The 12,558-nt window shown below is 41.2% G+C and overlaps 1 pseudogene; it reads right to left on the bottom strand.

The window, feature by feature from the left end:
- Nucleotides 1-11,300: 11,300 nt before the first annotated feature.
- Nucleotides 11,301-12,038, bottom strand: LOC128588092 (60S ribosomal protein L7-like; annotated as a pseudogene).
- Nucleotides 12,039-12,558: the final 520 nt, after the last annotated feature.

Raw genomic sequence — 12,558 nt, 5'->3', positions numbered from 1 at the left:
ATGAAGTTGTGTACAGCTGCTAAAAAAGGGCCACAAATTGGCTCTCAGCGTCTAAGCTGCCAAAGCAAAAGGGAATCACGGTCCAATTTGGAGGCCAGTTCTCAGGATGTCTCCATCAGGTTTGTAAATTTGCTAGAACAACTCACTTTTCTTTAAATGGGCTGGGTCCTAGATAATTTAGGCTTTGCAGGCCACATACATCTGTTGCATTATCTTGTTTTCTTTTTTGTAGACCATACAAAAATAAACCATGGGCCAGATTTAACCATAGTTTACCACCCTCTATTGAATAGATGCTTACTATCCGGAGGTAAAAAACAAATTGCTAGTGGGGGAAACTCTAGCTGTAGATGCTAAGCTCATTAAAAAAAAAAAGTGTGAATTTTCATCAAGTCGCTTCCACACATTGGCAATCACATGTTTTAATGATCATCTAATCTAGAGGAAGAAGTGTCATTCTCTGCTAAGAGCTGAGGCCCCAGGCAAGGATGCTGCTGACTTATAAAGTGGACCAGCCCCTCTTGAGGTGAGAGGCAAGTCATTCCACCTCCCTGAGCCTCTTTTTGTTCCTCTTCTCTAATGTGGGGGATAAAAATAAGTATCCTGCTTGCCTTTCAAGGTAATTGCAAGGATCAGATGAAATTCTATGTGTGAGATGACCTTGTAAATGATTCCAACAGCTATTCAAGTGTTAGTTACTATTTACCAGCACAGGTGTTGTCAGCTGCAGGTGACAGGAGGTGGTCTGTGCCAACCAGGCTCATGAGAGGCCCTCTCCCTATTCCGGAGAAGATTCCAATCTAGCAAGAGAAGAGAAGCCAAGGAGGGGAGCACTTCAGTTCAACTCCTGTACAAAGACTCGTGCACACATGACCCCCGATGTCCAGCAGCTCCCGGTGGCTAAAAGTTAAATGGCATCGAAGTCACAAAACTAAATATAATGCGTATTAAACGACCCACAGAGAGGTACCCAGCAACTTGCCTGGCCAAAATGTATTTGCTCAAGTCCTTGGGTGTTGATGTTGTAATAAAATATTAACTTTCCTTACATTGAGCACTTACTTGCCAGGTGTTGTGGTAGGTCCTTTACGCACAGATCTTACTTAATCTTCACAACTAACCTTTGAAATGGGTTTCAGTATCTTCATTCTTCAGATGAGGAAACTGAGGCTTGAGTTATCATGGAAACAGTACCTGGTAAGTTGATGGAGGAGCTGGGATGCTGTGGGTGGTGAGAAGGAGGCAGGGCTGGCCTGGTGGGCTTCCAGGATGAGGCAAGTTCAAAGCATGGTTTTAGTGCAAGAGAAGGGCAGTGGTGAAGGTTGGGGCTATGGGGTCTGGCAAGTGAAGTGAGCATGGCTTCCTATTGGTAAGCACACCCCCAAATCCCCAAGGTCTTTGTGCCACCTGACTTGGCTTTTCTAATTCCTTTAGAAGGGTGAGCTAGGCCACTGGGCAGATTGTAGGGGGACCCAATTTCTCATCCTCTTCTGTGGACTATACTTTCTCTCCTAGGAACCTCAAGAGGCATGGGTTCAGGGACCCTTCCTTCTAACTGTCTCTGCCCCCATGTTACTGTGGTCTCTGCCCTTGCCTTGGATCAGTTTTTGCCTTTGTGAAATGACAATGCTGTTGTTCTCTTAAGACCCTTCCACTTGTAGACTGTTCTAAATTGCAGTATCCTCAAGGGCAGGAGCTGCAACTAATGTGACAGAGTAATGTTCTCTCAGGAATGTCTGGACACCAGGCATGGGACCCTGGGCCCACAGAAAAATAAGGTGTCCTGTAAGTGAATTTTCCAAACATCTAAGACTTGCCTTTTGAAACCATTAAATTTTGCTTCATGCAACTAAGGAGAGAAATCTTTCTAACTTGTTGCACTTTTTCTTTCTTGTTAAACAGAGCATACCAGATACCATTGATCAAACTCTATAAGCCAGCCCATTTTGTACTGTAAAATTCTCAGGTATATTTATGAGTTACTTAAAGATGCTTTCCCTTGCACTAAATGGCCTCTTGAAGTTTAACATTGTTTAACAGTAATGATTCAGTTCAATTCTGACGTTAGCTTTTGGAGTTAACGCAGACCCCACAGGTCCCACAAGACAGGCCCAATTCAGATGTTAGCTGCAAACGAGATGTCCAGGCTACCACACTTCTGTCTGAGCTACCACAAATTTGAGAGTTCCAGGACCTCTCCATCAAGTTTGTTAATTTGTTAGAACAACTCACAGAATTCAAGAAAGCACTTTGCTACTGCTGGTTTATTATAAAGTCTATAACTCAGAAACAGCCGACTGGATGAGATGTGTGGGCAGGAGGAATGGTGCAGAGCTTCTGGGCCCTCTCTGACTAGTGATGTGACCTCAAGATTAGTGACATTTCTTTAGCTTGGCATATGAAAGCCAAATAGCCCTGTAGTTTATTCCTTTTCCCACAGGATAATTTCCCCATAGACTAAGGAAGTGTAACTCTTTTTATCTCTCTCTCTTTTTTTTTGACTTTTCTGCTCTTTTTGCCAGACCTCTCATGATATTCAAGTTGTTCCCTGAATCTCCCCCTTCACCATCTCTTAGCTGCTGGACTGCGCAGAACTAAACATGACACCCTGTAGTTAAGCATCCAAAGGAGGAGTCTTCCTTTGTAATCAAGCCTAGAACTGGAAGTAGAGAATTCTATGGGTTTGGTTTTTTTCTTGCCTTGTTAATTGCTGATTGATTCAATCGTCCTTCACTTCTGTAACCTCCAGGTCCTCGTCAAGCCAAAGAACACAGCATATATCTCATTTCCAAACTCAATTCTTTCCTGAATGAGGGGGGACTTTGTAAACAGGTTGAATTGTGAATGTCATTTATATTCATTAGTGTTAATTATTATGTACATGCATAAAGGCTGAAACACATCTTTTATAAATGGAAAGAGCGCATAAATAAATGGCTCCTTCTTCATATTCTGTTGAATGTGGTTTCTCCTTTTCTTCCCTTTATTTCCCACTCCACTGTGATCCCATATCTCCTCCACCCCCAATTAGGAAACTTGTTCAATACTTCCCATCTGTTTTTGTTTTTATTTCTCATAGGAGGGGAAAGACATGGTCACTAATTTCCCTGCTGCCTAGTCCATTAGCCTTTCTCTCATTCTTTTGGTCTTATTATTATTTTATTCTACCAACACTTTCCATGCTATCAGAATTACATCGGAAGATGCCTGATGAACCCCACACTTTTGATGAAAGTTCTCAGCATTGGTCACTGCCCGAGGTGACAGGTAAGCTGGAGCTCTTCAACATGATATACATGGTGGGTGGGTTATGGGACAGATTGGCCATGAGGGTCAGTGGTCCTTCCCATGTGACAATTGCCAGCTTGAAATCAGCCTCTTCTACTTTGCAAAGATATGGTAGGCTGGGGAACAGCATGCCAGAAGGAGGAGGGGTCAGTCTTCAGCATGCCCCTTTTAGAAGGTTACCAACCCCATTCTCAGCCAATGGTGTCTCTCCTATCACCTTTCCAGAGGGTTGTGCCTGTCTCTCAGGGGCTGGCCCTCAGCCTTGAACTTGATCTCTCATATCTACTTGCACTTCTGTTCAACTTGAGAACAGAAGTCTGACAATGCTGCTTTCAAAATGCAGATATCATAGCATTAAACATAAAATGTTGTGAATAAATTGTTAAAGTAGATTAAACTTCTCTCCCTTTCCTGAACAGAAAAGTCATTGACTAGTAATAGCATCAAATTCTTATGTTTGGATTTGCTTTCAGTTTCTTGGTCCAATGATAGTATCCAACTTAGAAGTTCCATTTTCCCCCATGGTAGAACCAGTTATTAGAACTTTGCATCTTAGACTGTAGAAGCACCACGGTTTGATGTCATCTGCATTAGAGGTAATGCTGGCATGTAAAATCAGAACCAAACAGAAAATGGGAGATTCTCAGCTAATTCCTCCCCAGTAAATTAAAAGATACATCTACATTTAAAATGGTACAACCAATAGAACAAAAATACATCCAAGGATCATTTAAAGCAAAGGCAAGTTTAAACAAAGCTATTAAAAAGTACTTAATCATGTCTTTTTAAGTTTATCTATATTTATAAAGAGCAATTTTTTTCAATTAACATACGTTGGTTTAATTCATTGAACCTGTCGGCAGAGGTTAGGGATGATTTATCCTTCTGCTTTCTTTCAATGCATATCTTTGCACACGCAAGCATTAGTTTAAGAAGTTTATGATTTGGAGAAGATAGATAAGTCAACCTGGGCAGAGTGCCAAGCACAGGTTATATAAAATGTGCTGGCAGCCAAGATTGAGCCTGGATAAGGGATGATACTATAGCAGGGTGACCCAAATTCTGGGCCCGCAGTTAATGGATGTGTGTGCCTTGTTAGGGGTTTTAGAACAGGTTATGACCACGTAGAAATCTAGAAACTTGGACTGTGGTTCTGAGTTTGTCATTGATAAGTGGTGAAATCTTGAGCTACCACATGAACTTCTCTAGTCTGGAGTTTTTCAGCAGAATAACAAAATCTGAGTTATTGTGATTGTGAAAAGGCAAGGAGACCCGAAAATAGAATACCCATAGACCTAACTAGCACCGCCTATTGGTCAGAGAGTGCACCATGTTGGCCCAGACTTCTCACCAAACCAGCTTCTCTAGTTAATTTTTAGATGTTAAAATGTAAAATAAGAGACTAAAGGACTATAGGTAACACTTTACTAATATTCAAATTTAAGTCTGTGATAACAAGGAATAATCATATGGCAATAGCAGAGATGAGGTTTTTATTGGAATCTTGGGTGAAATTGATTGCTGAGAAATCTGATCTATCACGGAAACAAAATCAAGCAGAGAGGAAAAAAACCCAAATCTTTTATTTTTCTTTGCTTACCAATTTTCTTACTCTCAAAAATAGAGTCCTAAAGATCAACAACTCCAGCTAACTCCAGGTCACGTTTATAGCTGTTTCAATGCCATTGACTGCATTTTGATTTTTAAATAGTTTATCAGAATTCAGAGTTTTGCAAAGTGGACAGAGGAGCTCATAAAAATTGCAATCCACCTTTTGTTTTTGTGGTTTCTGAGTCCTCACTGGTCTTACAGGAAGCTCTGAATTTTGAGACGGTCATGATTCCTTTTTCCAGCAACCATTTTTATTTTCCTCCCTTTGACCAAACTCCGCTGAAAGTCTAGCAAATGTTCTCAAGAAATGCTTTGGTAGAGCGATTTATAGGACTGTATGAAAGTGACTGTTTCAAGTTGGCTAACACGAGCCCTGAATAAACACATATTGATATTATAGAACAAAATAATGTATTAGTGCATTGCTCGTTTGTGCTCCCATAGTCACCCCGATACCATTCGTCATGTGGGGAGTGACAAACACAATTACACCCGAGTGCTAATAGAGTGGAAGGGCAAAACTGCCTGACCTCGGCATCCTGGGTCGATTTAAATGTTTGATGTCTCATTGAATTAGTATCACAGTGTGAAAGACAAAGCTCAAACTAATGGAAATGAGCCTGGACATGCAATACTGCTGATTGGGCTGACATAATTAGAATAATATTCCGCGCACAGCTAATAACAAGCTGAAGAAATAAATAACCAAGAGATAACCTAATTGCTGCATGCTAAAATGTTCTTTTGAATATGCTAAGGTTAGCATTTTCTATTTACTTATAAAGCACGCTGGTGGGCTTAAAAGAGACACAGAGAATGGAGCAGAAGGGATGGTCACCCAAATCTACTGCTCTCTGGAGGGCCCAGCTCTCCATTGCTCCTGGTGGCTATTTCAACAGATGCTGATAATGCACAGATGCAGGCCTACTCTGTGCCAGGCCCAAGGCTGGGTGTCTAGGGAGAGAGACATTGTGACAGTGGGAATCACACGCAAACCTTGCCTTCTAGGACCTTTTGGCCCGTAGGAGCAAAGAGATGTCCAAAAAATAGTGCGGAATGAAAAGAGTAGGTGTGAGAAGACAGATCTGTAGGGAGTTAAGAAACTCCACAGGGGAGATTTTAGCAGATTGCAAATTCAGTGACCTAGAGGCTTGAATGGAGGGACAAATAATTGATCAGGATACTATGTAGGTTTCTTACTGAGACCCTTGAAGAAGATGGCCATAAAAAAAAAAAAAAAAAAAAAAAAAAAAAAGAAGATTCCAACATCCCAAGGAAGGAAAGGCAATGTTTGGCGTGGCTTGCCAAATCTTTCCTTATGCTTAAGGAGTACCAATAAAAGTCCCTTCCACTTGGGTTGTTTTTAAAGTTTCTGCAGTAGTTTGGCCTACGGTATTGCGTGCAGCTTCTTCAAGTCCTAAGGCAAAGGGACCCACTCTATTCACCTCAAAGGAAAGGGCATTGTTGTAAGCTTCCACAGGGTAGCGAGGGGCTGCAAGAAAGATCTCAGAAGTGGAAAACCAGTGCCTGGTGGAGAATGAGAGCTCCAACTTCTTTCACTGCTATAATCCTCACTGCCAAAAATGCTACCTGAAGAATAATAGGCACTGAATAAATATTTGTTGAATGAATGCTTATCTCATTTACAACTTGCAGCAATCCGGAGATGGGAACCATTAAGGCTTTAAGTTACATGTGAGGAAATCAAGGCTTGGAGACTTAAGTGACTTGGCCCAGGTCACACAGCTAAGAACCGGCGGGGCCGCCTCTGATGTATATAGCGTGTTGTTGCTGGGAGCTTGATTCTTTTGAGGAATTTGGTTACAAAGGAAAGAAGGGGAAACCAGGTAGTGGGCTGAGGGGGAGACAGGCCTCCAGACAGGGATGCTGTGAACAGATTTCTAAGCAGAGGGAAAGCAACTGTGGGGAAGGAACTGTAGAGCCTCTAGGGCAGGGAGAAGGACTGGTGAGTTTCCTGCCATGAATGAACAAGAAAGCTGAGATTCAAAAAATGAGGCAATCACCCAACCAGGAAGGGAAAGTAAGGACTAAACACTAGGGTTTCTGAGGCTTGTTTACCATCACAGCATTATTTGCTCGTCTTTGGCTTGAGACATTTAAACTTCAGGTTATAATAATACTGTGTATATGCACACAGAGGGAGCGGGCAGCATGGGACAGTAAAAAGGTCTAGGAATTTGAATTACATGTCCTGGTCTCAACTTTGGCATTGCTTGGCTGTGTGACTTTCGGTTAATTCCTTCTCCATTTCAAGCTCTAAAATCCTAGTGATCTATAGATTATTTTTGAGTTGACTGCTGTTTCAAATGACCTCCTACCCAGCTCCTTGTGATTAAGCTAATTAGGAGTGGTTTCTGTAAAATATCCATAAATCCCTTAGCAGTGATTCTCAAACTTTGGCCAGTGAATCATCATCAGTAAAGTCACCTATGCCTCTGTTTTTACAGGAAGATGATCCCAGAGAGATCTTGATAAATAAATGAGGGAAAATGACACAAAGCTTCATGAGAACATGATGGGATAATATGTGAGTTTGTGAAATATGAAATGAAAATTGTTCGTGCCCAAGTCCAAATTTCACCCTCTCACACATTGATTTTTTTTTTTTTTTTTAAGTAAAGCTTTTGAGCATCTATTGTGAGCCAGATGTGGTATCACTTACTTGCACAGATGTTGTAAGAGGTCAGCCAACCTACAGGTTCCTGGTAGGTTAAAGACATTATTTGAAGAATTATGATCCAAGGTGACACATGATAGTGATATTCTTTAACTTCCTATGGTAAAATTGCATCCTGTTAAAGAGAAGGATATGATGATGACGGTGGGAAAGGTTTCTCTTATTTTTAAAGGCTGGGTATTTTTCTGTTGTCCAAGCTGGAGTACGGTGGCACACAGTTGGTGGATCACAGTTCTCTGCAGCCTTGAACTCCTGGCTAGCATGCTCCTCCCACTTCACCCTCCTGAATAGCTGAGACTACAGGCATGTGCCACCATGCCTGGTTAATTTAAAAAGTTTTTTGTAGGGATGGGGTCTCACTGTGTTGCGCAGGCTGGTCTCAAACTCCTGGTCTCAAGCAATCCTTCTGCTGTATCTCCTAAAGTGCTGGCTTTACAGGAGTGGGAGAAGGATTGGTTTTTCTTTTTTTTTGTTAGAAAGACTTGGACTCATAATATTTTGGTTAATTGAATCTTTTATTATGCAATAGAAACAGCTAAGCAGTTGAGTTCCAGTATAACGGAACTTGAAATGGTGACCTCATTCATGTCTGATTTCAAGGGATAGTGCTACCCTTTGAGGTCCATGGAGAATGGTTCAATCACAGTCAAGTGTTCTAAGGGAAAAGAACTTCGGGGAGTCTAGACAGTTGTTCTTTATGAAAGCCATATCAAAATGTTCAGAACTGGCTGTTTTCTCCTATACTTGTAATTATGGACATTGTGCTGGTTCAGACGCCCATCATTCCTCCCTTAGATTATTACTTCTTGCTCGTGGCTCACTGCATCTTGCCTAGTGTGACTGCCACAGAGCTGTCCAGAGGATATTTCAGGAAAGGAAACTTGCATATGGCAGACAGCCCCTTGGTTGCTCACCATTGTTCTCAGAATACAATCTCCCTCTTTAGAAGAACAATCACAGCCCCTCCTGGCCTGGCTTTGGGACCCTTCCTTGCTCTCTCCCACTTCTTCCCTCTGCACCTGTTGCTCTATCTTTGCAGAACTGCCTGGAGTCTTCTGACCACTGGTTCTCTACACAGGGGTCCTGCTCTTGGGCTGGGTCTGCCCTTTTCCCTGTTAGGCAAGCTTTTCCTTTTCTCCCTGGCTTATTCCTCATGGTCCTTCAAAGTTTGACTCAATAGTCACTCACTCTCTTCAGGAAGGTGGACTAAATCTCAGAAACCTGTTCTGGCATCTCTCTCTAAAAGAACATGGATTTAGGATTAATTGTCACAGGCATGCCTTTCTCACAGATAGGCTGTGGAGACGGCAGGCTCTAGACTAAGGAAGCCAGAGTTTGAAGCTCAGCTCCTCCACCCACGAGATGAGTCCTTGGGTGCAGGACTGCAGTTTCTCATCTATAAAACAGGGATAATAATACCTGTCTCCTGAAGGCATGATGAGGACTAAATGTGTATGATTTGTAAAACAGTACCAGGTAAGTACTATGTGCTAGATAAGTATTAGCTATAACTATTATTATTAGTGGTGGTAGTAATAAATGCAAAATAATTTAGAACCATGTCTGGCACGTACTGTAGTAACTGCTGAATACTTGTTGGTGGTTATTAGCAGCTCCACTGGGCAAGGTTGGATTAGGAGCTTGCAGTAAAGGGTAAGGACTCAGAATGCAGAAGGTTGAGGGACGTCAGGAGTGTCACGAGGAGGTTGAGTGGCAACTTCTAACCAGAAGTAAGTGAATTATTCCCAGCATTCCTGGCTCAATGGCTGGGATCTCAGGGATGGATAGTTATTGCAGATTTGCTATTATTCTGGAGATGCTTCTTGGCAAGCAGCCAAGTTCGAGATCTGTATAAGATGGCAGCAACAAATGTGGTTCACAGCTGACTGGTCGGCCTTGGCAATGACTGAGCAAGTCAATATTTAAAAAGAAATTTTTCTCCCTTTTGGCAAGAAGTGATGTCAGTGTTGGGAGGAGGGGGGACATGAAAGGCTGGATGGAACCTGTTCTTTGTGATGTACAAGATAGTCTCAGTGTAGAATCCCTCAATGACTTAAACCCCAGGACTGCCTGCTTCCCATTTGGGTCTGGAGCTTACTAGTAGCTCTGGAACTTGGGATGTCTGAGCATATGGCCTTGAAAAAGTGGAAAAACTCAGCCTTGCCATGGAATATCTTGTGCCTTCTTATAGGTGAGGTTGTTTTTGTTTTGTTTTCTTATCATAACTTTCCTTCTTTCTCCTTAACTGAAAAAGGATGATGGTAAATGTCATTTCGGCATGTGTAGGGTATGTGTTGCTTCCTTGGAACGAGAGATTCAGATTTATAGAGGAAAGCACTTTAAGTGTGTTTAATTTCATGAAAATTAGGAGTTTCAGTTCAGTTTATTACCAGTCGATACTGAGAGAACTGTGCTGAGCTGGCAGTGTCTGTAAGTGTTTGTTTTTTTTTTTAGGTACAAAAAAGTTTTCAGAGAATTTATTTAGAAAAGCAGTTTAGAGATACAATGAAGGAGAAAAAGCATTAGGTTTCAAGCAATAGTTGTGTTATCCCTGAAATAACTTTCTATTTTGATACTTCATAATAGCTGAAAATTGAGAATTTCAACAGAAAAGTCCAACAACTTAAAGAGCTAACATATTTCTTCTTTTTCTTCTTCTTCTTTTTTTTTGAGACAGAGCCTCAAGCTGTCACCCTGGGTAGAGTGCTGTGGCATCACAGCTCACAGCAACCTCCAACTCCTGAGCTCAAGCGATTCTCTTGCCTCTGCCTCCCAAGTAGCTGGGACTACAGGTGCCCGCCACAATGCCCAGCTATTTTTTGATTGTAGCCATCATTGTTGTTTGGTGGAGCTGGGCTGGATTCGAACCCACCAGCTCAGTTGTATGTGGCTGGTGCCTTATTATTTTTGACATAGTTTAATGACTGAATATTCAAGATTATGTGTTACTCATGAAATAATGTATGGGGCATTTGATCTCTAAATTCTGACAGTACAATTTGTGCTTATCCATAATTTATTCCCTTTAATTGCAGGTTACTTTACCTTTCAAAAATGGTATTTTTACCTTGAAGACTAAATTTTATATTATATCAATACTCTAAGTACCTATCAGCTTATGAGTATTTACATACCACACTTTTCTATGTGTTTCAGTGATGGTAATTTTCCCTGTTATCTTTGAAACTTAGACTGTTAGCATCATCTAAAACCCATTTGATACCCATATTTGTTTTAATAAAATAATTTTGTTTTTTATAGTCTTTGTCACTCTTGGTACAGTGACGTGGCATCATGGCTCACAGCAATCTCAAACTTTTGGACTTAAGAGATCCTCTTGCCTCAGCCTCCCAAGTAGCTGGCACTACAGAAGGATGCCACAATGCCTGGATATTTTTCTTTTTCTTTTAGAGATAGGGTCTTTCTCTTGCTTAGTCTGGTCTCCAACTCTTGAGCTCAAGCAATCCACCCACTTCAACATCCCAGAGTACTGGGATTTCAGGCATGAGCCACTGCATCTGGCCTAAGAATCTTTTTTTTTTTTTCAATTTGAAAGCAGTCACTGTTTATTAACTGAGCAGATTACAAAAACAAAAACAATCAGGGCAGATACCTTAGTTCAGCTGTTCTCAACTTGTGGGTCGCGACCCCTTTTTAACAATGAAAATACATTGCGGCATTAGGAAGATTGAGAACCCTTGCCTTAGTTCCTTCTTCTAATAAGCCTATTGATTTGGTCTTCCATGATACCAGCATCTCCACCTTCTACAAAGTGGGTTGTCTTTTTCTTCATTCCACCCCGTGGAGATGATAACTTGAAGGGTCACAAGTAGTTATTTGCTTCTTTGAACTGTTTTCCAATAGTATAAATCTCATGAATCAGATCCTCCATGTAGATGATGCCATATTTACCCAGAGATCAAGCAAATAAACTGTTATCAGTCAATGCAATTCGCTTCTTATTAATTTTGCCATAACCACGCTGGTAGATTAGCTTATCTACTGACTTCAGATTTGGGTACCCCCATGCAACATATGGTTCTACAATCCTTAGCATGTTAATTGAAGCCTTTTTGAGCTTAACAAAACTTCCACTGAAAATATGGTGAAGGCAAAGAAGCTGCAACACCTTTCCAACCTTTGGACTCACACCATTGATACCTCTAATCCTGATGATGAATGCCAATTGGGGTTCTGCAGGTACATAGAAGTTGCCAGCTTTTCTTGCCATCCTCACCATCCTAATCTCAGTTCTGTATATCTGGATTCTTTATGATAATGCTTTTTCACAGATAAGCTTCTTCCTTGCCTTTTGAAGCTTCTTTTTGGCACACTTCTTTCTCAGATGCTTGATCTTCAACTCTGCAAAGTTCTTTCCCTTATTCTTAAGGGTTTCTGGTACAGCAGAAACCTTCTTTTTCTTCTTTTCAATACCCTCCATGGTTCCATCATTAGAGAAAAACACAGTCATCATCTATTGTACATCCAGGACATAAGAGCATTGAAGAGGTCCATACTAGAAAAGTGAGATTCAGATCTGGTTTTGGTCCCTTGAAACTTTACTTCTCTAGTATCAGATGAATCCAGCTTCCATCTAGGAATCAAGTTAAATTGTGGGATCTACCAACTACCTAAATAACACTTTATGGTCCCATCAGCCTTTAACCCCTTTCTTGTGAATGTCCAAATCCAAGCCCACTTGATTTTCAGGGGGATCTATAGATTTTATAAAGGCTTTCCCAGAGCCCTTTCTGTGCTGGCACATGGGGTAGGAAAGACTCAGGTCTTCCCTCTTTGATGGATTTCATCTTCAACCAGAACACCAAAATGGAGAGAGCCGTAAGTGTTTTGAACAAGGGTATTTCTTTGCATTTGTTTTGCTGATCAGTTACTCTAGTATGTATGTGCAGAGGTGGGAATTGCAAAGCCAGTTGCCCATTATGACAGATTCCAATGAATGA

This window comes from Nycticebus coucang, chromosome 6, assembly GCF_027406575.1.
Source record: "Nycticebus coucang isolate mNycCou1 chromosome 6, mNycCou1.pri, whole genome shotgun sequence".
In the NCBI taxonomy this organism is placed as follows: domain Eukaryota; kingdom Metazoa; phylum Chordata; class Mammalia; order Primates; family Lorisidae; genus Nycticebus; species Nycticebus coucang.
This window is presented reverse-complemented; position numbering and strand designations above follow the sequence as displayed.